The 27,418-nt window shown below is 35.8% G+C and overlaps 1 long non-coding RNA gene across 1 annotated transcript in view; it reads right to left on the minus strand.

The window, feature by feature from the left end:
* LOC108736628 overlaps positions 1 to 6,046 on the minus strand; it is a 14,374-nt gene extending 8,328 nt beyond the window's left edge. Inside the window, exons 1-2 of the long non-coding RNA XR_001937759.1 lie at positions 5,958 to 6,046; positions 5,796 to 5,892 (exon numbers count right to left, since the gene is read on the minus strand). This is a non-coding gene — a long non-coding RNA (uncharacterized LOC108736628). The remainder of the gene's footprint in view (positions 1 to 5,795; positions 5,893 to 5,957) is intronic.
* Between the last annotated feature and the right edge of the window lie 21,372 nt (positions 6,047 to 27,418).

Genomic DNA, 27,418 nt, shown 5'->3' on the forward strand with positions numbered 1-27,418 from the left:
AATAAAATAATTCGAAGTGGTCTGTATTCTGTCGAAACTGCCAGACGCGGATCGCGATTTCGATCTTTTTGGATCTCATCAGCGCGTCGCCTGCAGCTCCGACAGAACACACACAGAACTTTTACCTGCTGTCTTAACAGCGCGTTTTAGAAAATACTACAAATGGCGCAATAAACGCCATATGTACATTTAAAATGTAGCATCGTGCTACAGATGGCGTTTATTGCGCCATTTGTAGTATTTACTGTACATTATCCACAAATTAAGGAGGTCAGAGAAGGTTAAAAATGAGGAGATATTAGACAGTGTAGAAGAGCAGAGGACGCTATAGATGTCAATAATAAATTAGAAGCAGAAACAGGAGTTAATAGGAGTAGAGGTAGGCCTATATTAGATAACTGTTTACAAAAAGATTAGCTCAGAATTGGAAAGATTGCGTGTCCAACCAATCTTAAGACTGATGATGAAAATGGCGATACGTTCGCCACTGGAGGTGACCTACTTCTACAAGAGTTACTAAAGACATATTAAATATTTTATTAAAACAAAAGCAATTACTTATATTAGTTGGCATAGTGGGTGAGTAAAGTCATCGAAATTATTAATTGAATGTTTCGGCCCGACAACAATCCCAATTTGTCACCGGATTGTTCATCGCACTGTTTTCGTATTAATTCAGGTGTGCATATTAATTTGCGCAAATATTTTAAGTCCCGGGGCGTGCGGAATAGCGTGCATCTACGTCATTAGAGTGTGGAACTGTGGGGCTGCGGCTTCGTGAATTATTTAAGCGGTAAGGAAAACAAGACGATACCAACGACGAACCATTTGTCAAAAATGCTTTGTCGCCCGACTCATGGAATCCTAAATAGTTAATTATAAAACAATAGAACGGCAATAAAAAGAATACTAAAGATGAATATGAAAATACTATTTTTTAGTTTCGTATTAGTTTTTTATCCTTTCGACTTCTTAAAGTATCAGGACAGAAGGTTAAGGTTATTTTTTCTTTCGTTACGGATGGTTAGTGATAAGTAGTGTCTTACTTATTTCTAAACACTATGTCTGATCAGTATTCCGAAATATTTGAAAGATAACATCTGGAGACATTTAAAGTACATGTCGTGACAACGCCACAACGTAATGAGTATAAAAATATGTACAATAAGTAGCCCAGTTAACAACCCCCGTCAATGATTAAGAACAGTGCCAGTTTGGCCCTTCCTTACCGCATGCGTCAAGTGGTGAAACACTCATACCTATTCGTCACCTTCGCAACAGCAGGTACGTAGACAGGCCGACGAATAGTAGTAGTTTATTATTCCAATGACAAAGTTGGTATTCATTATCGTCAGTCCTAACACTTGTTGAACACGCACCTCCACTCCTTACTATCCTTAGCTAATCTTCGCATTTCCCTAAAACTAGAACATCCCACAACCTTAACTATTTGCGAACAATAATCTAATCTAAGTCTACCTCTACCCCTCCCAACTTCCGTTTCTGCCTCTAATATGTCTCTGACTAGACCTTCATGTCTGAGAAGGTATCCTATCAACCTATCTCGCCTATGTTTTATTGACATCCATAGAGTCCTATATTCTCCTATTCTTTCTAATACCTCTTCATTTATAATCTTCTCTATCCACAGTATCCTCATCGTTCGCCAGTGACACCACATTTCGAACGCTTCTAACCTTTTCTTTTCCGCCGCACCCCCTGTCAATGTTTCGCACCCGTACAACGTCGCGCTCCAAACATACACCTTTAACTATATTTTTAGAATTTTTAAATTAATCGTTCGCGAGCATAGAAGTGACTTTTTTTATTGAAGACGACTCGACCTTTATACTGTATACTTTATATCCGTACTACTCCTTTAGTCTTTACTTATCTGACTTCCTAGATACCTAAAATCAGCCACTTCTTTTAATCTTCCGTCTCCTATCTTTACATTCGCTCTTTTCTTACTTTTTCTTCCCTTGCATACCACTATTTTTGTTAAAGTTGCTGGTATTACCACAAAATACGAAAATTAATCTAATAATTTGAAAATAACAAACAAACACCCATGCATTCACATGTAAAATATGAGGACATGATGGTCACATATGGACAATGCAATGAGAATCATATTGGCATTGACTTAAGGACATTTCGACATCGTTGTGAAGGTCTTCGTTATCGCCAATGCATTGTCTACCTACCACGTCTACAATTGTTTAAGGATATGAAAATCACTCGCTGCTAGGTCTGGCCTATACGGTATATGATCGAAAACTACCACTTGAATGGTTTAAGAAAACCTATCATCATGTTGACACAGTGCGATCTTAAATGAAAACCACGGCTATCCGCCGTATAGTCCAGACCTCGCACCTAGTGGTTTTCATCTCCTTCGACAGTAATATATTGAATATGGTCCGATAAACAACCCTTTTCCACCAACGAAGAACTTCAGAACTCTGTCAAGACGTACGTGACCCCATTGGTCGCAAACTTCTATAACCTTGACCGTTCTATATAGTGATTATGCAAACTAAGTAAACTAATTAAATCATTATGTTATATACATGTATCTTTATTTTCTAGCTACTCAAAGATTGAAAAGAACAACCTCGAGGTAGGTTAGGTTAGTGTGTAAATATGTTGTCAAAGCAGACAATATTACATCCGGTAAGTTTGTTACCGAGCAAGGATTGAAGGACTTAAATATCCTTTTTTGTTCGCGATGTTTACATGTACCTATTTAAATGAAAATAAAATCAATTAAGATGAATAAAAAATGACGCAACGTTATAAATATAGAGAACTTCGTAGAAACCGTATTGGAATATTGTAAAAAAAATTGAACGTTACGGGTTCGCGTAATTGCTCGACATTTTACCGGGTAAATGTTATTACTTCTTGAAAGGCAGCAGATATTGGTTTCGGGCATTCAACCTTAAAAGCCGTGCTACTGTCGAAGAGAAAATCTTTTAGCTTTTACTCTACCTATGACAGTAACGGTTAAAATTAGAATATGAAATGGTAAAAAAAAGACCTTAATTTAATTTTATGAAAATCGACACCCACATAACTTTGCCATTCGTTAAAAAACAATTTCTAACGCCTTAATCCAATTCAATCATATTCCAAACAATGGCGCAATATCTTTTTTAAAAATAGACCTATTGTTGTAAACAACTATTTTTAAACCACTTCAAATCCGAAAAAGCATTTAAATTACTTCATAATAAAATGTAGAAGTACATGTATCAGAGAGTTTTCAAAGCTTTTGTAACAAAAATAGGGGTTAAGAAGGAAAAAAGAAAGGGATACAATATTTTCAAATATCATCATCATCATAAAGTCGTCAGTTAGGACTGGTTGGACACGCACCTCAACTACATGAGCTAATCTTCGCATTAAAAGTAGAACACTTCGCAACCACTAACAGTAATCTAACCTAGACCTACCTCTATCCCTTTTAACTCATGTTTGTGTTTCCAATAAGTCTCTGCCCAGCACTTCATTCCTGAAAAGTTGTCCTACCAATTTATCTCGCCTATTTTGCATTGACTTCCACTGCGTCCAGCTTCTGGTCAACGATCTAATGCCTATTATGTTTAATTCTGGCATATCCCTCTCAACTTCCCCGTTTGCCTGATTGTTCCAACATTCCACATTCCGACTTACGAAATTTTGCAACTTTTCCTATTGCACTTCTTAATGACAACTCCCGAAGTAGTACTCGCCCAAAATACATGCATATGATAGTAAATTGACTTGTTTGCTTCTACGATAATGCTATCTCAACAATTCAAATTGGAATTCGAAAAATGCACTGAAAATGATTACTCCTTTCGTTTATTTTTCTTTTTAATATCCCGTAGTAAAATTCTTTCATTAGAGGTCTTTTTTTAAGATCATTATTATAGAGATTTCTATGGAAATCAATAACAAATAGGCGAGATAGGTTGGTAGGACACCTTCTTCAGCATATTGGAGGCAGAAGGAGTTAGGAGGAGTAGAGATAGCCCTATATTAGACTACTGTTCGCAAATAGTTAAGGATGTGGGTTGTTTTAGAGGAATGCTAAGATAGGAAGGAGTAGAGGTGCGTGTCCAACCAGTCTTAGAAATGACAACCTTATGATGATGATTAATAATCAGAAAGAAGGTTGTAGTTTTCCACTACAACCACAGTGAAATTTTGATCAATTCTGATCTTAGTACTAAGGAAGCCAAATTAGTACTACTTGGATTTTAGACTTACTTAACAGATATGTGTATAAAAGTAGAACGAATTAAACAGGTACACTGCTAATTCTATTTGGTTATTAACCAAGAAAAGGAAACTGTTTCTATCATTATCAACTTATTTCTAGTAGTCTAGTAACACTACTTATCGTATTTATAATTTAATTTTGTCAGAGATTGTTAAATAATCCTCCCTTTGCAGCTAACTCCCTTTCCAATCATGTTCACATTTCATGATTCAACCCACTGTATTCCATCTGACGGAAACAAATATGTTTTTGAAATAAAACCCTCAGTAAAGTTGTGCACCACCCCATTTTGTCGAGGGCTTTTTTAGGGAGTGTATATCGTTAAAATTCCTCCACATAAGCCGCCAAGCGAACTCGGGAAAAAAATGACTTATTGTCTGGATTTGCACCGTCATGATAAGTGTGTGAGTGTCATGAGAGATTTGTGAAAAAACACGGGTTTAGAAATTTAGATCTTATATCTACATACAGAGGTAACACAAAAAAATTCACCGAACGTAACATAAAAAATTACACATTTCCTTATACATGTCCTAGATTATCCCATAATGAGAGAAGAGTTCGATGTAGCATTAAAAAACTTAAAGAATAATAAGGCACCAGGTATGGATGGGATACAGGCGGAAATTTGAAAACATGCAGGACAAGAGGTTGGAGATCGTATGTTTAAGGTATTAGTTAGTCCCATTTACGAGACGGGGAAAGTCCCGGAGGATTATAAACGGAACGTGGTAGTAACCATAGCTGAAAAGAGGTGCGTGGATAAGTGCGAAACATTTAGAACAATTAGCTTAACTTCTCATGCGTCAAAAATCTTAACTAGAAATGTACAGAGAAGGATGGAAAAACGGGCAGAAGAACCATTAGGGGAAGATCAATTTGGCTTTAGAAGAATTAGAGGAATGCGGGAGGCCATTCTTGCTTTACGGGTAACAATAGAGAAAACGATACAGAAAGTAAACAGCGCGTACATAGTTTTAGTAGATTTAGAAAAGACAAGATGTTAAATATACTTAAAAATGTAGGGATAAGTTACAGAGATAGAAGAGTGTTACGTAGTTTGTAAAAAAAGCAACAGGCACACGTTCGAAATGTAGTGTTATAGGCGAATAATGAGGATACCGTGGATACAGAAGATTAGAAATGAAGAGGTATTAGAAATAACAGGAGAACAGAGGACTCGGTGGAATGGACTAGATAGGTTGGTAGGACACCTTCTCAGGTATGAAGGTCTAGTCAGAAACATATTAGAGGCAGAAACAGGAGTTAGGAGAAATAGAGGTACACCTGGATTAGATTACTGTTCGCAAATAGTTACAGGTGTGGGATGCTCTAGTTTTAGGAAAATACGAAGATTGGCTCAGGATATGAAGGAGTGAAGGTGCGTGTTCAACCAGTCTTAGGACTGATGATCTTATGATGATGATGATGATGCATGTCCTTCCTATACCCAGGTATAATACACAAATTTTTATATTCGTTTGTAATCCTTGATGAAAAATAAATCTAAATATCTATCACTTACTTTGTAATCGATACATTACGAAATGTATTACGCTGTTGTGGTTTAAGTCATAATGGAGAAGAGGATCGTGATATTCACCAGCCATCTTGTCGAAAATCTGAAATAAAACCTTTAAATTAGATACATAATACATAATAGGGCATTTACTGATCATTAACGTACATGCTATAGTTCGTAAAATACTTTGTAATCCATGTATATATTCACCTACTATTTAATTTTTATTTAATTACTAAAATAAGTAAGAAAAGATACGCCATCTACAGACTAGCTAGGCACTGTCGTCCATGTTGCTCAACTAATATAAATCGTCTTGAGTCGAGCAAGCAACAGCCTGTCGTGGAAACACGGACTAGATGAGTGGGGGGCGCGCATCAACAACTTTCACAAGCACAGGGATTGCAATAGATGAACACCGAGCAGACATCACTATTCGCCACTTTTCTAGCTTTTATCGTCAACTTGACTAATATTACTGTATTTTTGTTAAACGCAAGAAAAATTGTAGAAAACGCATTAATGTTTTTTTGTTTTGAAACTTGCAGAATAATCTGCAATGTTTTCTAAAAATATTTAGCTCTCTTCTTGAATTGACATCAATTCCACTATTTTATGATGAAGTTGAAAAGATTGCTGCAGCTATAAAAGGAGTACTAGACAAACTTACTAATTTCCTTTTTCCAATTATCAAAGTTCAATAAGTAAAATGTATGAAATTAAACAGATTCATGTGGCTTTAAATATTTTCTTCTTAAAAATCCTTTCTTTATTTATAATGAGCAGTTCTGCTTTCGTAGCATAATCAACTGCTTTCAAATAAAATACTACATAAGCCCACACAAGTTTTTATTTTTATTAAAAAAAGTTCCATTCTTCAAAAATAGCCCCCTCCTTCCCTGTTAAAGGAAACATACAATATTATTTAGGGTTAAGCTAATCATCGATTAATCAATAATTTTCAATTTTTGAGCATAATGGATTAATCGAAATATTTAATTATTTCGATAATTCCATTTCAATTTGTTACCGCCCTATACATTATTTTATGCGCATAAGTAGAAATTATTTATCAGGGAATACTTTTTAGTATAAAAATCTACGAATTTTTATTCATACAAAGTAAAACGTCTACATAAGAATACTGTTTCCCACCGATTGTGAGTAGATTTTCTTAAAAGACTCATTAGTTTGTTATTAAAATTTAACAATTTAAGTAATCCTATTCAGCAAGGGTGTGCGCTCGTTGTAGCTTTAGGGTTAGAATGTTAATACAGGCGGTTCGTCGACACTTAAACAACAAAGGGAAACGTGATTTTCGTATAATTAACCAGTTTTGCCTGTGCATATCTTGAGATGGTTTGTACCAATGTTAAATAGGTATGGTAATGGTTCAAAGATACGCTCAGGAAAATATCGGGAACAAGGGAACGTAAATTCTGTGCGAAAGGAGAATTATTGCGACACCCCAAAGACTAAACTCTAATACATAGAGATAATTAAGTCGAAGCAATTTCATGTCTAATGTGACAATATTTCAACCCCGGCGTACCTAGCACTGAGCTTCGAGAGCCGCAGATGCCATCACACAACTCCTAACAAAATATCAATTAAACGCTAAGTGCATTGCACAAATTGAACTATCTCGCGATTAGATTTGCTCGCTGCTGCGGAATATTAACTCAAATTGTTCATTAGAATACTGTCTGCGACGTAACAGTTAAATACAGGCCAAAAATTACAAAGGTTTTACCAACAATTGAAGATCAAGGACCTGGAATTATTTTTCTTTGATTTTTTCATCACCTGGATCTTGTGAACATACCAAATTATTTTAATGTCGAATATTATTTACATTACAAGTAGACCATGAATTTCCTGATTTTCATGGATAGAAAAATTTCCTGACAAATCCATGATTTTTAGGTTCTCCAGGATCGTTAGTCATCCTGTGAAATCTAAAAGTACTGATGAGCAAAATTGATCTTAGTTTTGCACTCTTAAGACTTAATATAGAACGAACAAGAATAAAACCAAGACAAAATATACAAAACTAAGAAGGAAGTTCACATGTAAGACAGAAAATTTGATCATTTAAAACAATTGTTGTGTCGGTATACAGAATAATTTGTGCATGGAACAATTAATTGGAAAAACGTAAGTATCAGATTAAATTAGTAAAACCATGTATGACGTACAAATCCAAGACCAAGACAATATCTGCAAAACGAAGACCAGACTGAGACTATATCGGCAAAATCAAGATCAAGACTAAGTCTAGAAGTATTTGAACAAGACCAAGACCAAGACCGAATCAGCAAGACCAAAAGCAACACCAAGATTGGGGCAGTCTTAATCTTTTTTTGCTCAAAAAAGAGCTAACTCTTGGGTCATATATTCACTAGAAGGACGTGATTGTTACTATGAAGTTGAATCCGATTTAACGCTAACACTGCTTCTAACATTCTTCCCTAAAACTTTTTCATCACAAGGGTGGAATAGTTTGTTATTCTTCAGTTTATTATAGACCAAAATTATATGTGCTTATCGTAATTGTGTGCCAGTTTGCGTAACTCCATATCAAACTTGTGACGGTATTAGCCTATTGCTTATAGGTTCGTTCTCAATCCGTTCGATAGTTGTAGGGGAGTAAAAGCCCCACATGTAGTACGATATAATCGGCATCAACCTTACTAATGAATTGCTACTATAAACAACGTTGTGGACGTCATTTGCTACATTATATGTGATTCCAAAATGTTCGACAAAGTGCATAAGGATATTGACTTATCGAACTGAATACCGAGCGGCACGCCCTAGAGGTTTAGACCATTGCTTAGCATTCTGGACGACGCTGGTTCGATTCCGAGTCCGTCTGCCTTGGTCCAAGTTTTCCTGTGGTTTCCTTGGATCACTTAGGTAAATGCTGGGTCAGTAACATTCCACAGATAATCTTTCATTCTCTTCTGTCTTCATTTCGTCCGTCTCATTTTTCTCACCCGTTCCCCCCACCACCCATTTCCACGATTCCTAAAAGCAGGCAGAAGAGGGCGTTCCGCCCTACCTTCCGGCATAGTCCGGAGGGACTGCCCACCCTCATTACTGGCTGGTGGGAATTAAACACCCGAAAAGTTTTAAAGGGGGTCGAACTGAACCTATGGCGTAGGTACCTCTAAGTGCTAGGCACGTAAGTAGTACTGACCACCATGAATCTTTTGGTCTGTTTGGTTACGTATCTGTCACGTAAAGGTACCTACGCCGTGGGCTCACTTTGACAGGTCGAAATTCTTATGGATCTAGTATTTTTGAATCCCACGAAATGTAGCAGTTATTTTACAGATGGCGTTCTCAACAGGATCTGTTCGTCTGTATTCTTTTGGAACTATCTATGGAGTACTAATCAGACCCAACGAAATCACGATCCACATCTAATGACTTCCACAGAATACTGACTACCATGGACTTTTCATTCAACCCTACCACTATCCCATCCATTTCAAATAGGTATATACATATAATAGAACCTCTCCCTACGATCGATTAAACATTTCGCTGTATAGTCGTACAGCTTATATGAAGCACACAACAAAACTAGAAGTACAAGAGGCAATTTCAGTCGCAACATTTATTTCTTTCTGATAATCAATTAATGACCTAAACAATCTAGAGGACAGAAACAATCGGATAAAAAGAGCCTTACGATCTCGTTCACGTCGAGTGGTTTCATCAGCGGTTAAACGAAAGAGGTAAGCGTCCGCGAGTCCTGTCGCTTTGAACTTTGATTGTTTAATGCAATTATTGTACCACCATCATCAGACGGACAGACGGAGCGACCGATACACAGCAGCAAGCAATTGATCGAGTGGCTTGGGCCACACGCCGCACGCTCGCCCTCTTTTGAGGTAATCAGCAATCAGAGAGATCCCCTTCGGTGTGTCTTGTAAATGGACTTGGGAACCGGGTCCGGCAAAGCAGGTAATAACGAACGGACCGTAGAAGAGACAGAGAATAATGACCGTCTCTAAACAATGTTTGCGATCTCTATGTACCGGGTCCGACGCCAGAGACGCCAGAGACGACGACGACGTCGGCGTGACGTAGTAAGAGGAGTATGTGGAACTTCTTCGGATTAAACGAAATTGCTTCAGGCGTTAACAAAGAGGGTAATGTATTGCTTACAACGAAGTTGCTGAAGTTTGTCGCCACCACTGCCACACCGGAATTCCTACCGTGAAACGACTACGACAGACGTACCTCGATACACAACATAAATTTTCAAATCTAATTATTAGTTTCGTCGAAAACATACTTAAAATACACTTATTTACCACTAATTGTAATAATGGGTAGAACCTTGTTCTCTCTGGGTCTCCACTCGGACCGTGTTAAATTTCATAAAAGAATAATAACGTATAGACCTTTGTCATTGATGCCTTCATACCTAACCCATTGATAACACGTGTTCTATTCCCAGCCGATGTAACGAATTTTTTTTCTTACAATTTTTAATCCTGCCAATAACCGACGAGAAGAAATTAGATTAAGTGTTATTGAGGCTGTTTATGCTAACAACCAGCTTTCCATCATCATAAGTGTCCTATCAACCCATCTCGCCTATTTTTTATTGACTTCCAATGAGTCCCCGTTCTCCTATTCTTTCTAATACCTCTTTACTTCTAACCTTCTCTTTCCCAGATATTCTCATCGTTCAAATTCACTAATTTCCCTATTTGCCTCATGGTTCTAACATTCTACGCTCCGACTCGTGAAATATTGCACCTTCCCCTGCTGCACTTGTTGATGACATCCCCCGAGGTAGTCCCCGGGCGGACAACTAGTTTACGTCCGGAGTGATTTACCCCATAGGACGCCATAATTCGAGTTTGGTATGTTTTTCTTGGGATATCATAATGTGGTGGTTTTCCGATGCCTTCCAGTATTGTGCATCCTAGTGATCTCTGCTACCCTGAGTACTGAAAGAGTTGCTGTCCTCCTTCAGAGACTTGTCTTATTCTGGTTCTCCTTAACAACACCCCTTCCAATTATGGTTGAACCTATTGTCCGGCTCCCTAAATCATCGAAACTCACAAACCGATCCACCCACTCTAGTTTGTACCAGAACTTCATCAAGGTTCAAGTCGCGTCGGATGAGAGCCAACCTTAGGAAGGAATCGATGTGCACTTCAATAAACTAATTCACCAATACAACATCAATCATTAGTCTAGGTCAGTTACTGTAGAACGGTTATTGTTATAATAATGTGACATGATACATATCGATGCGTTTGAACCAAATGGCCGCCGTAGGGGCGAAATCCTCGATTTCAAAGAAGAGAATCCCGAAAATAACGAACGCGAAATAGCAGCGAGCGTTAGCGTATGGGAAACTTCAAAGGAACAATTGCTGCAACCTTATCATTTGCAACGAGCGCAAACCTAGCTTGAAACTGATTTTCAGCGGCGGGTGTATCTGTGTCGATACTTATGTACCTTGATTGTAGTTCCTAATTACTTACCTAAAGTAAGAAAAAACAATTTTTTTCGGTTTGTTGCAAAATTAAATAAGAATTGCATGTGTCAATATTGATGAATACTGTGAATTTTTAATTGTTAATTAAGCTTTTTATAAGAACCACAACGAACAAGATAATATAATTTTTTACTATAACGAAAAAGCGTATAAATAAATCATCGACAAAGCCGAAGGCGACGTCTCACTTCTTTATAATTCAAAAGTGTCGGGTATGATTCCAAGTCAACGCCAATAACAATTAAAATCAGTGTCACAAACGATAAAACCAACCACCTCGTAAGTTTTTAAACTTTTAAATGCTAATGGATGGAAGGAATAACATTAGGGAATAAAGAACTGCGGATATACCTGTGTGTCAAAAGTTCTCGGATAATTGTCTTCTACATTTTCAAATACTGTCGGAAGTATTCCCCCAAGTTCTTACCGCAATTAGTGTACGATTTGCCTTCTATTATTATTTTAGTGGTTCCAAATGCAATCCTTAGGATGTTTTTGTCGCTAATTTTACCCGACGTTGATACGTTTTACTCGATTACAATTTCTCCTTAGGAAATACGTACAAATAATTTTTGACTTTCAACGTACGCAGACGCATTAATTCTAAAATTCCATAAAAAGGTTTGATCAATCAATCAATCAATGTTCTATTTTTCTCGCATATTATAAATAGATACTAGAAATATTACAAATTTATTTACTCAACCGTTTCTCAATGCATATTTATTGTATCAAAAAACGTTTGGTGTTTCGATCGATTGGATCATTTTCTTTGGGTTTCTTTAGTTCGAATTAAAAAGTCATGAGAGCGACATTCCAATATTCTCTTCGTTATTTAAATTGTTATTTAAGAAAATATTCTTCGTTTACTTTCTGTAGCGATATGACCTTCAGTTTGGCAAAGTTTGGCTCAAAGTAGAGAAGAACAGCACTAGGCCAGAAGAGGAAGAAGACAACTCTCGGCCAAACTCTTAACCGATGAGGAGCGTATAATCCGTACAGTACTGCACGGAAAAATTGACCATTTTATCCACTACAATTGCATTGCTCAAATGTGCTGTTATTGGTACCATTTACTACTGAAAATATCAACGAGATGTTTATTTATATTTGAAGACATATTAAAGGCTTTAACGCTTGTTTTCGACTCGCACTACTATTCATGATTGAACAAAACTTTTGGCAGGTACTGTATGAAAAAGTATGTTTAATGAACAAGAGTCGAGAGTATAATGAGCTTTTTTCTCCCTACCTACGATTTTGCCAGCGCGCATCCAAGACATTGGAAGGGACGCATCGCTAGAGAAAGTAAATGAAGTATAGATAAAAATTGACCATCCCCCCTTACTTTCGAACTACAGAATCCAATGTTTTGAAAAAAAATAATATATAAAATAGTTCGTTACTTATAGATTAAAGGGTAATTAATAATAAGTCTATGGGATGAACAAAACGTGGTGAATATTTCAACAAATCAATATTGTGAAGACAAATTTACATTTGCACTTTGAATATATGAGATATATGAATAAAAAACCCTTATAGGATTACTCTAGGGTCAAAATTGTTGTAACGTTTTATATTCCAAAGGTCACTCGGAAGCTGTGGTTAAAATATCATTGATTCTAAACGCCAGACCCTGTATATATGTACGTAAGAAAGAGTGTTAATATCCGCATATAATTTGAGATGATATTGTTCCCGTATCTTTCCTAAATCCCGCAATTCGTACGTCTACTTTAAGCCCCGTATCTTCCTACATAACCGGGAAAGTATCGTTTCTTTTATTATTTCCTGCGCGTTGTCCTTGACATTTTTACGTGTAATATTGAATCAAGCAGGAGGGATTGCACCCCTCTTCTGACATGGGCACACGTGCAAACTAACGGAACCGTCGTCGGCAAAAAAATCGTAAACCGAACAGCATCACGGATCTGATATATTTCATTCAAGATACACGTCAGCTCCAATAAAATTGTCAGTTGGAAGAGAGAAGCCCTCCGATGCTTCAATTTCCTTCGCTAACGTAATTTATGCCTTTGTTTTTGCCCCGCGTACTTCATTTCTTTACAAAAGAGGGAGCCGTCTAACTAGTTTACTACACGTATATATGTACAATCAGAAAGAAAGCTAAAATTTAGCGGGTGTCGTCGATATAATCTAATAATAGACGACCGACGCCAAAACTTAAAGACCACCGAAATCTATAACGTAGCTGCAACATATTTTTATTAAATAAACTCTCTGCGAAAAATGTATTGGTGATGATAAAATTATTCGAAACGTTTGAACTGACGCCTTTGAAGTTAACATGTCTATTACATCACATTATAAGAAGGATGACAGCTTTTTTGTCAAATTTTATAACATGAACTATAAGTATAAAGTCAGTTGAAAACATGAGCGGCCTTTGGGGGTGGCGAGCAGGGCAACCGCCCGGGCCCTCGCTCTTGCAGGGGCCTCGGGCAACAATCTAATTAGAAAAATATTAGATAGTACCTAGTACTATTGTTTATTTGAATTTCTTAATAGTCTTAAAAAATACACAAATTTGCTATCTTTGTGTTTATTATTTCTTTTTTAATTTCCGAGAAACAATTTTAAAACTCTAAACTTATTTATGAATAACTTTGCATTAAGTATCATCATTAAAACTGATTCCTCAAGGACAAGGGCCTCGCAAAAATTTACTCGCCCGGAGCCTCCCGATGGCTAAGGCCGCCCCTGGTTGAAAAAGTATCGCGAATTTGTGTTTTTTTAAAAATTATTTATTTATTCATAAATTTTTGTGATCATGTTAAGCTGCTCCTTCGACGCCGTCTTTAACTCCTCAATCGTAGCGTAGCGTCGCCCTTTCATGGGACTCCCCAATTTCGGGAACACGAAAAGGTCATAGGGGGCCAGATCTGGGAAATACGGTGGCTGCGGCATTATTAGTGTGTTGTTTCTGTCCAAAAATTCGCGCACAAGTAATGATTTGTGAGCAAGGGCGTTATCATGGTGCAAAAGACAATTTTTGTTCTTCCACAAATCCGGGCGTTTCTGGCAGATTGCGCATAACATGAAGGTAATGTTCCTTATTGACCATTCTACCCTGTGGAAAGAACTCATGGTGCACCACGCCCCTGCAATCGAAGAAAACTGTAAGCAAAACTTTCACATTCGACTTTTTTTGGATCTTGGCTCGTGCGGCAGCTTCCATTGGGATGATTGAGCTTTGGTTTCCACGTCATAACCATAAACCCATGATTCGTCACAAGTTATGACCGTCTGGAGAAAATTTGGGTAGTGGTGGACAGAGTCCTGCTGTTTTTGGTCGAAGTTGAGCAATTTTGGTACGAATTTCGCGGCGACCTGTCTCATGCCCAAATCGTTGGTAAAACTCGAATGGCAGGAGCCAATCGATATGTTTAATAATAACAACAACAAAAAGCATAGAAACGTTGGCCGTTATTTTTTTAAATAAAATAATTTTAATCGTAGAATTGCTTTGATTAAAAAGTAAAGAGTACAAGTTTTGGGTTTAGAAAACTGGTACAGAATTTTTTTATAGGTACTGATAGTAGAAACAAAGAATAAAATGATACTTTTATATCCAAATTGGAGATTACGCTAACGTTTGTTTTTCACCTTTAGTTTTGTGGATTTATGTATTCTGCTTTCTCTTTCGTTTGTTGATAATTCGGGTATTGGTTTTTATTGGACATACCTTTTAAGTGACCCAGCTTACCGTTGTTTTCTGAAGGGATTTTTTTCCCAAGAATTCGTCAGGGACAAAAAACACACACCAACGGAAAAGTAAAGAAACAAAACAAAATAACCTTTAGGATTTACAAAACACTTCCTAAACATAATACGAGAAGTCCTTTGCAAAATAGCATAGTACGGTTTTTTTATTTAAGGAAAAACGGAAATCAAATTTTGTATTTTACTGTTTATAAAGTGCAAGGGAAGAAAAAGTAGCGAATGAGTCGCTTATTTTCGATATATATGTAATGCATAATAATAAAACATGTTTTCCAGTTTATATTATTTAAATTTTAATATTGTAATATTCTTATTTCGGAATGTATTATTATTTATATTTCTATATATACTTAGTTCTATTGTTTAACTATTATCTATATTTCAAAATGTGTTATCTGTGTTTCTTTACATATTTACACTTATTCAGAAATATAAGTGAACATTCCTGTTACGATCAAATAGTAACATCCACGGGAAATACAAACAATTACAAATTATTTCAAAATATACTTGCATTAATAATCTAATAATTCAACATTCATAAATTAATGACTTTCCCTTGGGTGCTACTACGAACTTATTTTTAAATTATTCTACAGTCTGAAGTCTGAAGTCAGAACAAAACCCTAACAAAACTCTGTTTTAAGGAAATGCTCGTCCCTATGATGACGATGAATATGCACAACCAAAATATATATCAGAAACTGGATGAGGAAGCAATTGAAATTATTGATGACTAAACGTTTAAATAAATAATCAACCAATTAAGGGGATATATTAGGGAGGTGTCATCACATACAATTTGATATTACCTTATTTTCTTCCTTTGAGGATAGTCAAATGGGTACATAACATGAATTAGCAATTGAAGTACAATTCACCCCAAGGGCGCGTTGAATCCTATACTATTTTATTAAAGAAAACAAATTTTTGTGAAAATGAATGAATGTTTATAAAAAGTGGTATACATAAAAAGAAAAACCAAAGAGGATACTTATGTCCTACAGTAATTCTTTCAACAAATGAATTTTTCCTTTTCAATTTTTGAGATAATAGGTAATAACATTATTTAACTTTTGACTTTTCGATTAAAGTCGGATCGGTATAAATAATTCGAAAGGGTATAAAGACGCGTTAAGGCCCGATCAAGAATGATACACGGGAAAAAACAAAAAAGGTTCCAGACCAAACAGAAGCAGAATATATCAACTGTTATTGGCAATAACTGTCACCGTTTCTACCGCCTTATTCTCCCTCACTGCTTTGTATAATCAGCTTATATATTATTAAAGAATATGGGAAGAGAACGAGGGGCCGTAAATAATAACGAAAACTAAGTTGTTACCATAATCGTAATGAGTAAGTAAGTGCCGACAGAGATCGTAAATTTTATCCTTAGGAAAATCGATGTCTACTTACGGGGGTCAGTCAGATATTAGTCGGACTATTATCTTCAAGTGAAGAGCAAAATCGGTCTTGAAAGTAGAAGGTCAAAACCAAGACCGAAATTGTCTTTATGCTAGCAAGACCAAGATCGAATGAACAAGACCAAATATGCAAGACTAAATGAAAAATTATTGCTTCCGATGGATTTATGAGCTAAACTATTTGAAATAACTTTTCTTTGTATTTCAAATTTTTAGTTTTTTTTACTACATTTTAACACTAAATATAACAAAAAGAAACTTTACAAAACTTCTTCTAAAATGTCTCTACTTGAATAACTCGAAAGATATTCACCAAGTATCTCTAATTTTGATTTCTGTTAATAACGATATTATCTATTGTTGCACAATAAACAATTAGGAATTTTACTAGCCAAGCAGTTATGAAAGGCATGACAACAAAACTTCGTCATGTAAAATTAGATTATACAATGTTTACAATGTTACATGAAAACGAAGAGCAGATGATAATAAAAATGAAGGCATAAAATGCTAAAATTGTGCAGATAAAGCTTCACAGAGTGCAACGAAATTAACATTTTAATATATTTTTCGAAAAGGAAATGATGAAGACATAAACAGATGATAAGATCAGCAATTATCCTGAAAAATAGAAACAGCACCAATAAAACTGTGTAATATTATTCAACGAAACTGATAATAATAACAACGGAGAAAAGGCGAAAATATGAAGCAACTGGCCCTAGGAATTTACAACAGCAGTAACCGTCGGGATCTTCAAGAAATTACTTTGTTGTGTCGTTATGTGTAATAGTTTTGTTTGGACAATTAATAAAACCCCACCATTAAAATAAATTAGAAGAAGTGGCTGATTTTAGATACCTAGGAAGTCAGATAAGTCAGGATGCAAGGAGTAGTAGGGATATAACGCAGGGTCGTGTCGCCTTCAATAAAAAGAAGTCACTTCTATGCTCGCGAACGGTTAATTTATAAATTCGAAAAAGGTTATTAAAGGTGTACGTTTGGAGCGCGGCGTTGTACGGGTGCGAAACATGGACAGTGGGCGTGGCGAAAAAGGTTAGAAGCGTTCGAAATGTGGTGTTATAGGCGAATAATGAGGAAAGCGTAGATTAGAAAGAATAGGAGAACAGAGGACTTTATGGAAGTCAATAACAAAAAGGCGAGATAGGTTGGCAAGACACCTTCTCAGGCATGAAGGTCTAGTCAGAGGCATATTAGAGGCAGAAACAGGAGTTAGGAGGGGTAGAGGAGACCTAGATTACTGTTCGCAAATAGTTAAGGATGTGGGTTGTTCTAGTTTTAGGGAAATGCGAAGTTTAGCTCAGGATAGGAAAGAGTGGAGGTACGTGTCCAACCAGTCTTAGGACTGACGATGATGATGATGATTAAAATAAATACTGGAGTACTTCATGGTACTACAGTAGGCCCACTACATTTTAGTTTATATGGAACTGGATAACTCATGCTGATGACGCCATAGTTTAGGCCATTCACAGGATACGCTCTGGAGCGCAATGTATACTGACAAAATGCCTTCAGGGAGAAAGTAACTAACCTTCGATAAACAAATTACTCTACAGTAGGTATTCATATAGAACTTTTGGCAATTATACATACAATTATTCTAAGACTATCTTCAATTAAAGCATTGAGGCACAGTAATCTAATTTAAAGTGTACTTAATTAGGATATTTTCACAAAGAGCCAAGAACTCAATTTAATACGCGATATTGGCATAAGTTGTGAGACGTGTCTAGGCTGAATAAGAGTTTTCCCATACTTGCCTTTTATCTGGGAGGATAAAACGTGTAGGATACGAAATTGTCTATCTGTAAAATAACTTATCATCACTACCACACCCTCCCAATAACTTTCTCATCTTAATCCTTGCTTTCGGCACTGTTTCTACAAAAAATATATAAAATGTTCAACTTTTTTCTAGAAACAGTGTATCACGTCCTATTTCAGGCTTAATGTTAACAAACGTGTGATTTGTAGTATTTCTTCTAACGTTTTATTTTAGAAAAATATAACAAAAATGTCTTTTGCTAAACGAAATAGAAAATCATTTTAATATCCATAAAAACTATCCCAATCATCACCTAACCATCGAGGTTCCCCCAATGAAATTTACAAAATTTAAAATCAGCGGAATCTTGTCAACCAAAACCTAGCCCTTCAACTGTTCATTTCAAAAATATTTAAAAAAATTCATGATTACCAATATATCAATATTAAGGTGTTTCAAAAAGATTGTCTGTTTTGTTTTTTTCGAAGAAAAAACGATAAAGCATCCCTATCCTGTTAAAATATGTATCTTAATATCAACATCAACAGGTAGCATTTTGCAATTTTCTATTTCCCACTTAAATAACACGAATTTTCCTTTTTAATTTTGGAATTTTATAACCCGACAAAAAATAGTTATCGATATATTCAATAATTATCGATGTCAAATTAACAACTTTTTTTTATTCTACTGTGTATAAAACATTCTTTTCAAGCCATTTTAAGGTCTCTAAAAGTAAAACAGTGTAAAATTTACTTTGCTTCCCAGTGATATTTAACTAAAAAAAAAGTGATCAAAATATTTCACTCTGCTGATGAAATCAGTTACTTAAGTAAGTTACTGTTCCATCAGTAAAACTTATTTTCTTCTGAATTTATGTTTGTTCATTTTAGACCTATTTCACTGATTCATTTTTAGAAGGTAACCCTTTCAAATGGTTGAAAAACACCCCCGGTGTAAGTAAAACTGTATGAACGCCAAAATAAATTTAAAAAAATGTACGCCCGAAGTATGTAGTAAAAGAAAAGAAATCGGTAGACGCAATGAAGACGTGTTGTCACAGTCACAAATAAATCTTTGTTTCCTCTTTATAATTCCCAATAGTCACGTCGCAACAAATAAATTTCCTCATGCGACTGTACTTGTCACATTCACTCTCAAAAGAAGGCAGCAAATGCAAGTGATATACAGCTTTGAAGACTCCTTATACTTTTCTCCTATAATATGCATTTTTCTCGGTATTATTCTCGGAAAACTCGGGTATTGAAAATCTCAACTTTGAAACAGCACATGTCCAAATGAGCCATTCAGACTTCAGTAACACGTAGCGCGTTATCGATTATTCGCCAATATAAAGCTAAGAAATGATAATAAATATTTCTGGAGGAGCTAATACTTTGAATACTCCTGAACAGCTCTTCAATGTAGATAAGTCATATTTTAGTATAAAACAAAAATGAGTAAAAGTAAAACAAAAATATTGGTATGCAAGGAAAAAAAAGGTAGTGAAAGAGAGAATATAAAGGCGGTAGACGAAAAATTAGAAGAAGTCCCCAACAGTTAATTTAGAAATTAAAAAAAGATTATTAAAAGTATACGTATGTCTAAACAATGGCTCTGTACGGGCGCGAAACGTGGACGATGGATGAGACAGAAAAGAAAAGATTAGAAATATGATGTTACAAGTGAATGATAAGTATACCGTGGATAAAGAGGGTTAGAAAGAGAGGAGATAGTAAAAAGAGTAGAAGAACAGAGGGCGCAATGGAAATCGATAAGTAATAGGCGAAATAGGTTGGTAGGACACTTTGTCAGACAAAATAGGTTATTTAGAAACATATTAGAAGCAAAAACAAGGAAATCGTTAAGTATGTGCGACTTTCTAGTTTCAGGGAAATGCGAAGATTAGCTTAGGGTAAGAATAGTGGAGGTGCATGTCCAACTATAAGCTTAGGACTGACGACCCTATAATGGTGATCATAAACTGTAAGTGTCAAACGGTGTACCGTCTAGGAGCATTCGAAGTGATTAAGTATTAATTAATTACAAATAATCTATTTTAATAGATACCATGAGTAACGCATGCATGTCGTAATATATTCCTTTTGCAAAATCACTTTCTATTAAAAATCAATTGTCGTGGTGTTTTTTTTTTTGAAATTTCGGTTCGAAAACATACATGAGAAGGCATCGTTGGGCTGATCGATTAGTTAGCCCTCATAATAACAAATTCAAGCGATATATAAGGAAGGTAATATTTAACACTTGAGATCACTGGTGTTGCGAAAAACCCCAAGGAGATCGGTTCAGCAGTTAGTTTTTACAACATCTATTTATACTCGTGTATTTTTATTCGACCTAAGTAAACTTTTATCAAGTTTCCCACTCGCGATTGTCTCACATAATTTTTGTATATTATACTGCAGTGTCGACTCGTGAAACTGTGTGGTAGCAATCAATATAATAAAAAAAAAATTAAAAACCGAAACAATAAATATCAAGCATCAATGTTGTTGCTTGAGTGTTGATCGAATAAAGTGCAAAAATTAGAGGTTTTTAATCTTCAAAAAGTACCTCATAATGAATAGATATAATAATAACTATGTAAGTATAGGAAATAATTTTTAACACTTCACATTGCCACAGCACGGCTCTATACGGGTGCGAAACATGGACAGTGGGCGTGGTGGAACAGAAAAGGTTAGAAGCATTCGAAATGTGGTGTTATAAGCGAATAATGAGGATACCCTGGAAAGAGAAAGTTAGAAATGAAGAGGTATTAGAAACAATGGAAGAACAAAGGACTTTATGGAAGTCAATAAAAAATAGGCGAGATAAGTTGGTAGGATACCTTCTCAGGCAGGAAGGCCTAGTCAAACACATATTAGAGGCAGAAACGGGAGTTAAGAGGGGTAGAGGTAGACCTAGATTAGATTACTGTTCGCAAATAGTTAAGGATATGAGTTGTTCTGGTTTTGGGGAAATGCGAAGATTAGCTCAGGGTGGTAAAGAGTGGAGGTGCGTGTCCAACCAGACTTAGAACTGACGACCTTATGATGATGATGTCATTGTCATTGTATTGTAATAAATGACACTATAAAAATTTTCATTCTTTTCTCCACTCCTCCACTTTGTATTAGTGGAAATTAAGTCCTTTTACCACCCCCCTACCACAGTAACTACAACCACCGCCCCCCTCTGAGCGACCGATCCATCGTCTAGACATTTACCATTTTCATTTTTAGTTTCCACCTCCCCCGCTTTCACATCACGACCACCACCTTTTATCAATAGGGATAAAGTCCTTAGACCTCTCCTACACCCCTCCATCTGCACCACCACCGCCTCCCAAATCCCAACAACGGTCCAATTATCTAGAAAAATTACCCCAATTAATAAATTATTGGCAAAGGCTATCTGAACACCTTGTATCTAAAGGAGTGTCTCAGCTCATTTGTAATCCTGTTGTACCGCTACTGTCCTGGACGGTCATCGGGTCCTGGGAGAAAACAAACATGAACAAGTAGTAGGCGGCGCGGCGCGGCGCGGCGCGGAACGACGGGACCGAGAGAAAGCTTTGCAAAACACAAAGACGAAGAAGATCCACTTTGCGCATCCAATTGTAACTAATGTGGACACGATTCCTTTGATATTTCGAAGAAATAAGATTGCTTCACAGACCCGATAAGAAAAAAGGGATTTCTCGTGTTATTGAAATTGTAAGTGCTAGGCGCGTAATTTCCGTCAATCTTTATCGTTTTACGAGGCATCGGAAAGTACTTGTTTATCTGCCGAAGAAGAGTAACGATCACAACGAAATGGGAGCGATAAGAATGCGAATGAAGGAATAATACGAGCCCTTACGCAAAATCTGCGTCTCAGCAACAAAAAAATATAACTACCGTAGCTCATTTTTTACCCCTAAAAATGGTTCGTGCCCAATAAAGGGAAGGCAGCTAATCCACAACGAAATTACCTAAGAACAGAAGAAGAGAAGTATGAGAGAAAGTTATTAGGTATTTCATGTTTCAGAAATCTAATATTGTTTACGCCTTTTAAGTCGAACTTCACAATAAATTATTCTAGTAGCAGAAGTCCTTTTGTCATTAACACTAAATTATATTTTATATCGAACTCTGTAATTTGAACGAATTTTGTGACGTTTATAAATCCCAGGCAGCAGAGACGCAGGACAGATTCAAAAAAATTTCAGCGTTAGTTTTCATTTCCCCTATTGGGATTCGTCAAATGGGCATACACCATCTGGTGGCAAAATTTATAACTCGAATGAGGGAAAAATTTACATAGGAACTGTGCACGCAAATTGTAAAATTGTTTATTAAAATAATAAAACACGTTAAAAAAGTAAAAATTTTTTTGATGATGGAGTCGACGAAGTTTTCTTCTAAAGTTAAATCAAATAAAAAGTTAATATGTTCAGTGAAAAGCTGCAATAGCACTTCAGACATAGATCTTCACTCTTCACCTACATTAACTACTTTCCAATAAAAACTAACCGTTTTATATATGTAAAAAATATATTCGGAAAATTAGAGAAAAAAGTAAACTAATAGAAGCTTGGATGAAAGCAGTAGGTATCAAAGAAGTGAATTCCGGAATAAAAATTTGTTCACGTCATTTTAATGCACATGATTATATTTCAGCAAGTATTTACCATCAGCCATAACCTTAATATTTAAAACTAGAATCATACTAAAATTATAAAGTGAGAAATTATTTATTCCTGTGTAATTGATTTAACACAATTCTAATGATACGATATAAGTATTTTGAGGTTAAGTGTTTACCTGCTGCAATACAACAAAGTTGCAATAATGTGTTTGCAACGTTCTCTTAAATCGGCTTTGCACGTGCAAGTCATTGATATGATATTGCTTAAATCACCGAGAATCACCTCACCAATTATATAACGTGAATCACTTTTTAAATCCAAAGTTTGTAAAAAGTAGGCAGTAAACTTGACGGAATTTGTTATTTCCGAATTTTATAATGTGATTGGCATTAAAAACACGCTGACCTTCAACGAAATTTCCTTTCCGAGGCTTTGTGTCAGCCCAATCACATATTGTGTCAATACTTATCATTTTATCGTAATTTAAAAACTTGTAAATTGCACGGTACACTATAGGAACTACGATAAATTTTCCCTAATCGGCGCCATGTTTTTAGGCCCCTCCTATTTGACGGATGCCAGCTCAAAATTATTACCTGTTTCAATTTTTTACCATGTTTATTAAAACACAAATATACATATGAATTCGTTATTTCACATATGATAGTGGATTTAAAACGACGAAGATTACCATTGTCTCTGCTGTCGAAATAGCGTTAAACGTGAAACGTTATTTTTCTGTGACAGTTGGCAGACGATGGGCGTAGAACTCGAATGGAAGACACACTTACTCAGCGGTTCGAAAGTGGACAAATTAAAGAGACAGTTATACTTCGCAAGCTGCAAAATCTGGTGCCGAATACCGAAATCTTATTTTATTACTACGGACGCTTCGTCCGAAATGAAATATGTCATCCTTCATCGGGGGCACTGTCCGCCAGCAAATTGACTGGCTGCACGCTCCATGCTCCGTCTAATTTCGACCATGACTCCAACCGAGATGGTGGACGTTTTATATTAGTACGGCGCTAGATAAACTTCCCATTCCTTCTCATCAAGTTGTAATCCTTTTTGAGCGTTGAGAGTAAAATTTTAACATGGGACGGATGTTGCGCGCGCAGATATAACTACAATTGGACAGTATGAAGTTAGCAACATCTCTGATATCGACGGTCGCAGCTATTTCTTAATTAGCGAACCATGGAATTTCACACTCCGGCCAATAGGGGCGACACTTCATGGTAATATTATTAAAATACACAATCGATGTAGGTATAACCTCAACATGTATACAGACACTTATTTTTTGATATTAAAAAACCATAAATTGAATGTGGATTAACCAAAAATATATGGATGTATTCTCTTCAATTATTACGTTACATGTAAAGTAAAAGATGATCTGTCATTTTATGACAAAAGTCCATGCACAACTTCAACATAAGTAAAACCAAAGTGGACGTAAAACACCTACGACTTGCCTTTAATGTAGCAGGCTTTCTCCTGCGTACAAAGAATAATTAAATAATTATTTACTATGAGGAATCCTTAAACAACAAAGGCGAAACGTAGGTGTCGGTTGTGATAATGAACTGTTCATTTAACTAAATCTGGCTTCGGTTTCTAAAATGATATCTTCAAAAGAGAAAATAACAGGTATTTAACCACAAATAACATCAAAGTAAAACCAGTTTTTTTTGTGAACGAATATTTGATATTTTGAAGTGGAAAAGATAATAATCAGTAATCATTTATTAAGTAAACTCTAAAATAAAACCCACACAAATGGTCAGTAAAAAATCAATTAGTTCATCGTCGTGATTGTAATGGAATTAGTATTATTCTATTGTACTTTTCCCAGTCATTTGTAAAATTTCCCGTATACTTCCTTCGAGGAATTCAATATTAACGAATCAGAAATATTTTTAAATTATAAGTGGTAAATTTTAATTAATTCCAACAACTAGTTGAGTACTTAAACCCTACAGCCACGACAAAGAAAAGAAAATCCATCGATTTTCCCCGGAATCCTCTCCGAACAGAAAAAGGATTTCTTTCATAACTTCATTCACCGGCTCCAATAAGATTTCTCTCGAGAATCAATCATTCATCGGCAACAAAATGGGTTCTTTTTGTACCAAAAAGTTATCATTTCTTTCCGACATCGAACAATCTGTTCCTTTCCTGTCCGGGAATATTCATTCTATCTACTGAATTGACTGCAACAAATTCGAAATGATACGATTTGATGAAGTATCGCTAACAATGGGGAAATCTCAGATTAAACGAAGTACACGTTAAACCAAATCAATCCCGTTTCCAATACCCTTTATAATCCCAGACTCACACTTTTTATTCTTCTATTATGTTTCTGAGATAAGTACGGAGCTTGCAGTAGATGATAGGGCACAATAAAACAAGAAAGTTAAGTACACTTTTTACGTCTGAAAGTTCACCGTATTCGAGAAAAACGTATTTAAACGTACAGACAAATGTCACTCAGGCTCTAGTAAAGTACGACAACGCAACGCCGCATTCAATCAGCAAATAGGGCACAATAAAACAAGAAAGTTAAGTACACGTTTTACGTCTGAAAGTTCATTGTATTTAAGAAAAACGTATTTAAGTGTGCCGATAAATGTCACTCCGGTTCTGGTAAATTACGACAACGCAACGCCGCATTCAATCAGCAAATAGGGCACAATTTAACAAGAAAGTTAAGTACACGTTTTACGTCTGAAATTTCATCGTATTTAAGAAAAACGTATTTAAACGTGCAGACAAATGTCACTTAGGCTCTGGTAAATTACGACAACGCAACGCCGCATTCAATCAGCAAATAGGGCACAATAAAACTAGAAAGTTAAGTACACGTTTTACGTCTGAAAGTTCATCGTATTCGAGAAAAACATATTTAAACGTACAGACAAATGTCACTCCGGCTCTGGTAAATTACGACAACGCAACGCCGCATTCAATCAGCAACTGGCACTTGTTCAGTGTATCACTCTAGAACAGTTGTTGTTAATATTGTTAGTCAAGAGCAGTGGCTTGTTTGTTATTATATGGTATCGATAATCACCGGTATAAAGAGTCATCCAGGAGGAACAAGTGGAGAATGGAAATCACTCGGCCCCCAATTCAGTGGATTCAAAGCGTAACTGTTGCATTTTTATTGAGCAGACTGTGTATATGTTTCCTGGTCGTGCGATAGGCCGAAGTAGTGGAGTGTGATTTAGGAAGATCTAAGACCGTCAAAGTAGATAAGCTGCTTACACTTAATATTAGATACAATTTGTCGGGGATTATGTCGGTCCGGAGACTTCAATTTATCCCGGGATCTTACTTATAATCACCTCCTCGCGCTCGATTCTGAACTAATTATTGGACTACATTGGCCTCTGACCCGTTACATTCGACGATAATGACTTCGCCTGCCTGCACATTTACGACATGATAAGGACAATCTCGTTGCTTTTACGAGTACTTACAGTAGGTACATATAAATACCGAATGGCCTCAACCCAGAGTTAAAACTGCACCACCAAAGTAACTTCTCATTGCACACACTAACCCATATATGTAGTCTCATTGTAGTACAATTTTTAGCTACCCTATCAAAATACATAGGTACGGTTTGCTCCAATAAATAGAAAGAAATAATATACGTAGAAGATGTTAATGATGCCTTCATTAAGTACACAATAATCACTTTTACTAAATCTTATTATAAGTACAAGAAACTTTCCATTAGCAGAAGTCTGTTTTGCTTTCCAGTGAAACTTACGATGAAACTGAAACTACCAAAAACTTAATTGAAAATTGAACTCTACTGAATCAAACATACGTATCAAATGAAGTTAAATTACAATCCATAAAAAAGTAATTAACCAAAGTTATCAGAGATTAATGCTCGATTTGTTTCTGAAAGAAAAAAATTATTTTATAACTACAGTAATGAAGGAAAAGTATGTCAAGTAAAACTATATCATGAAATACTACTGAAGCTTCTTATCAAGAATTGAACAGGGTAAACTACAATAGAAAGCGTTCTATAAATGAAAAATGTTTTCCTAATGGAGTCCGACGTCTTCTCCTCGTACGAAATCAAATAAAAAGTTGGTAAAATGCTGTAATAGTATCTTCAGCAAAGCTCTTTTCTATTACTTCCCGGTGTATACTAACTGTTTTGTACAGGTGCCGATACCAAAACTATATTTGAAAAATTACAGATGTAACTTAAAAGCTTTCAGGAAGGGAAAATTGAAGAAATTTATTCTTTTGAGATGTAATCTCTTAAAGTCGCATTATTCCGTAAGGACTTCCTTGGTACAATTATATCCATGGCTTAGATTAATATAAATTAAAGATTAATAATGGCTAAAGTGTACTGAAACCATGACATATCCATAATATGCAATACAAATAGGTATAATACATCAACATATGCATATATACTTTGTAGGTATACCTTGGAATTCCTTACTGAAGAATACAACT

Source organism: Agrilus planipennis, unplaced genomic scaffold, assembly GCF_000699045.2.
Source record: "Agrilus planipennis isolate EAB-ADULT unplaced genomic scaffold, Apla_2.0 scaffold148, whole genome shotgun sequence".
In the NCBI taxonomy this organism is placed as follows: domain Eukaryota; kingdom Metazoa; phylum Arthropoda; class Insecta; order Coleoptera; family Buprestidae; genus Agrilus; species Agrilus planipennis.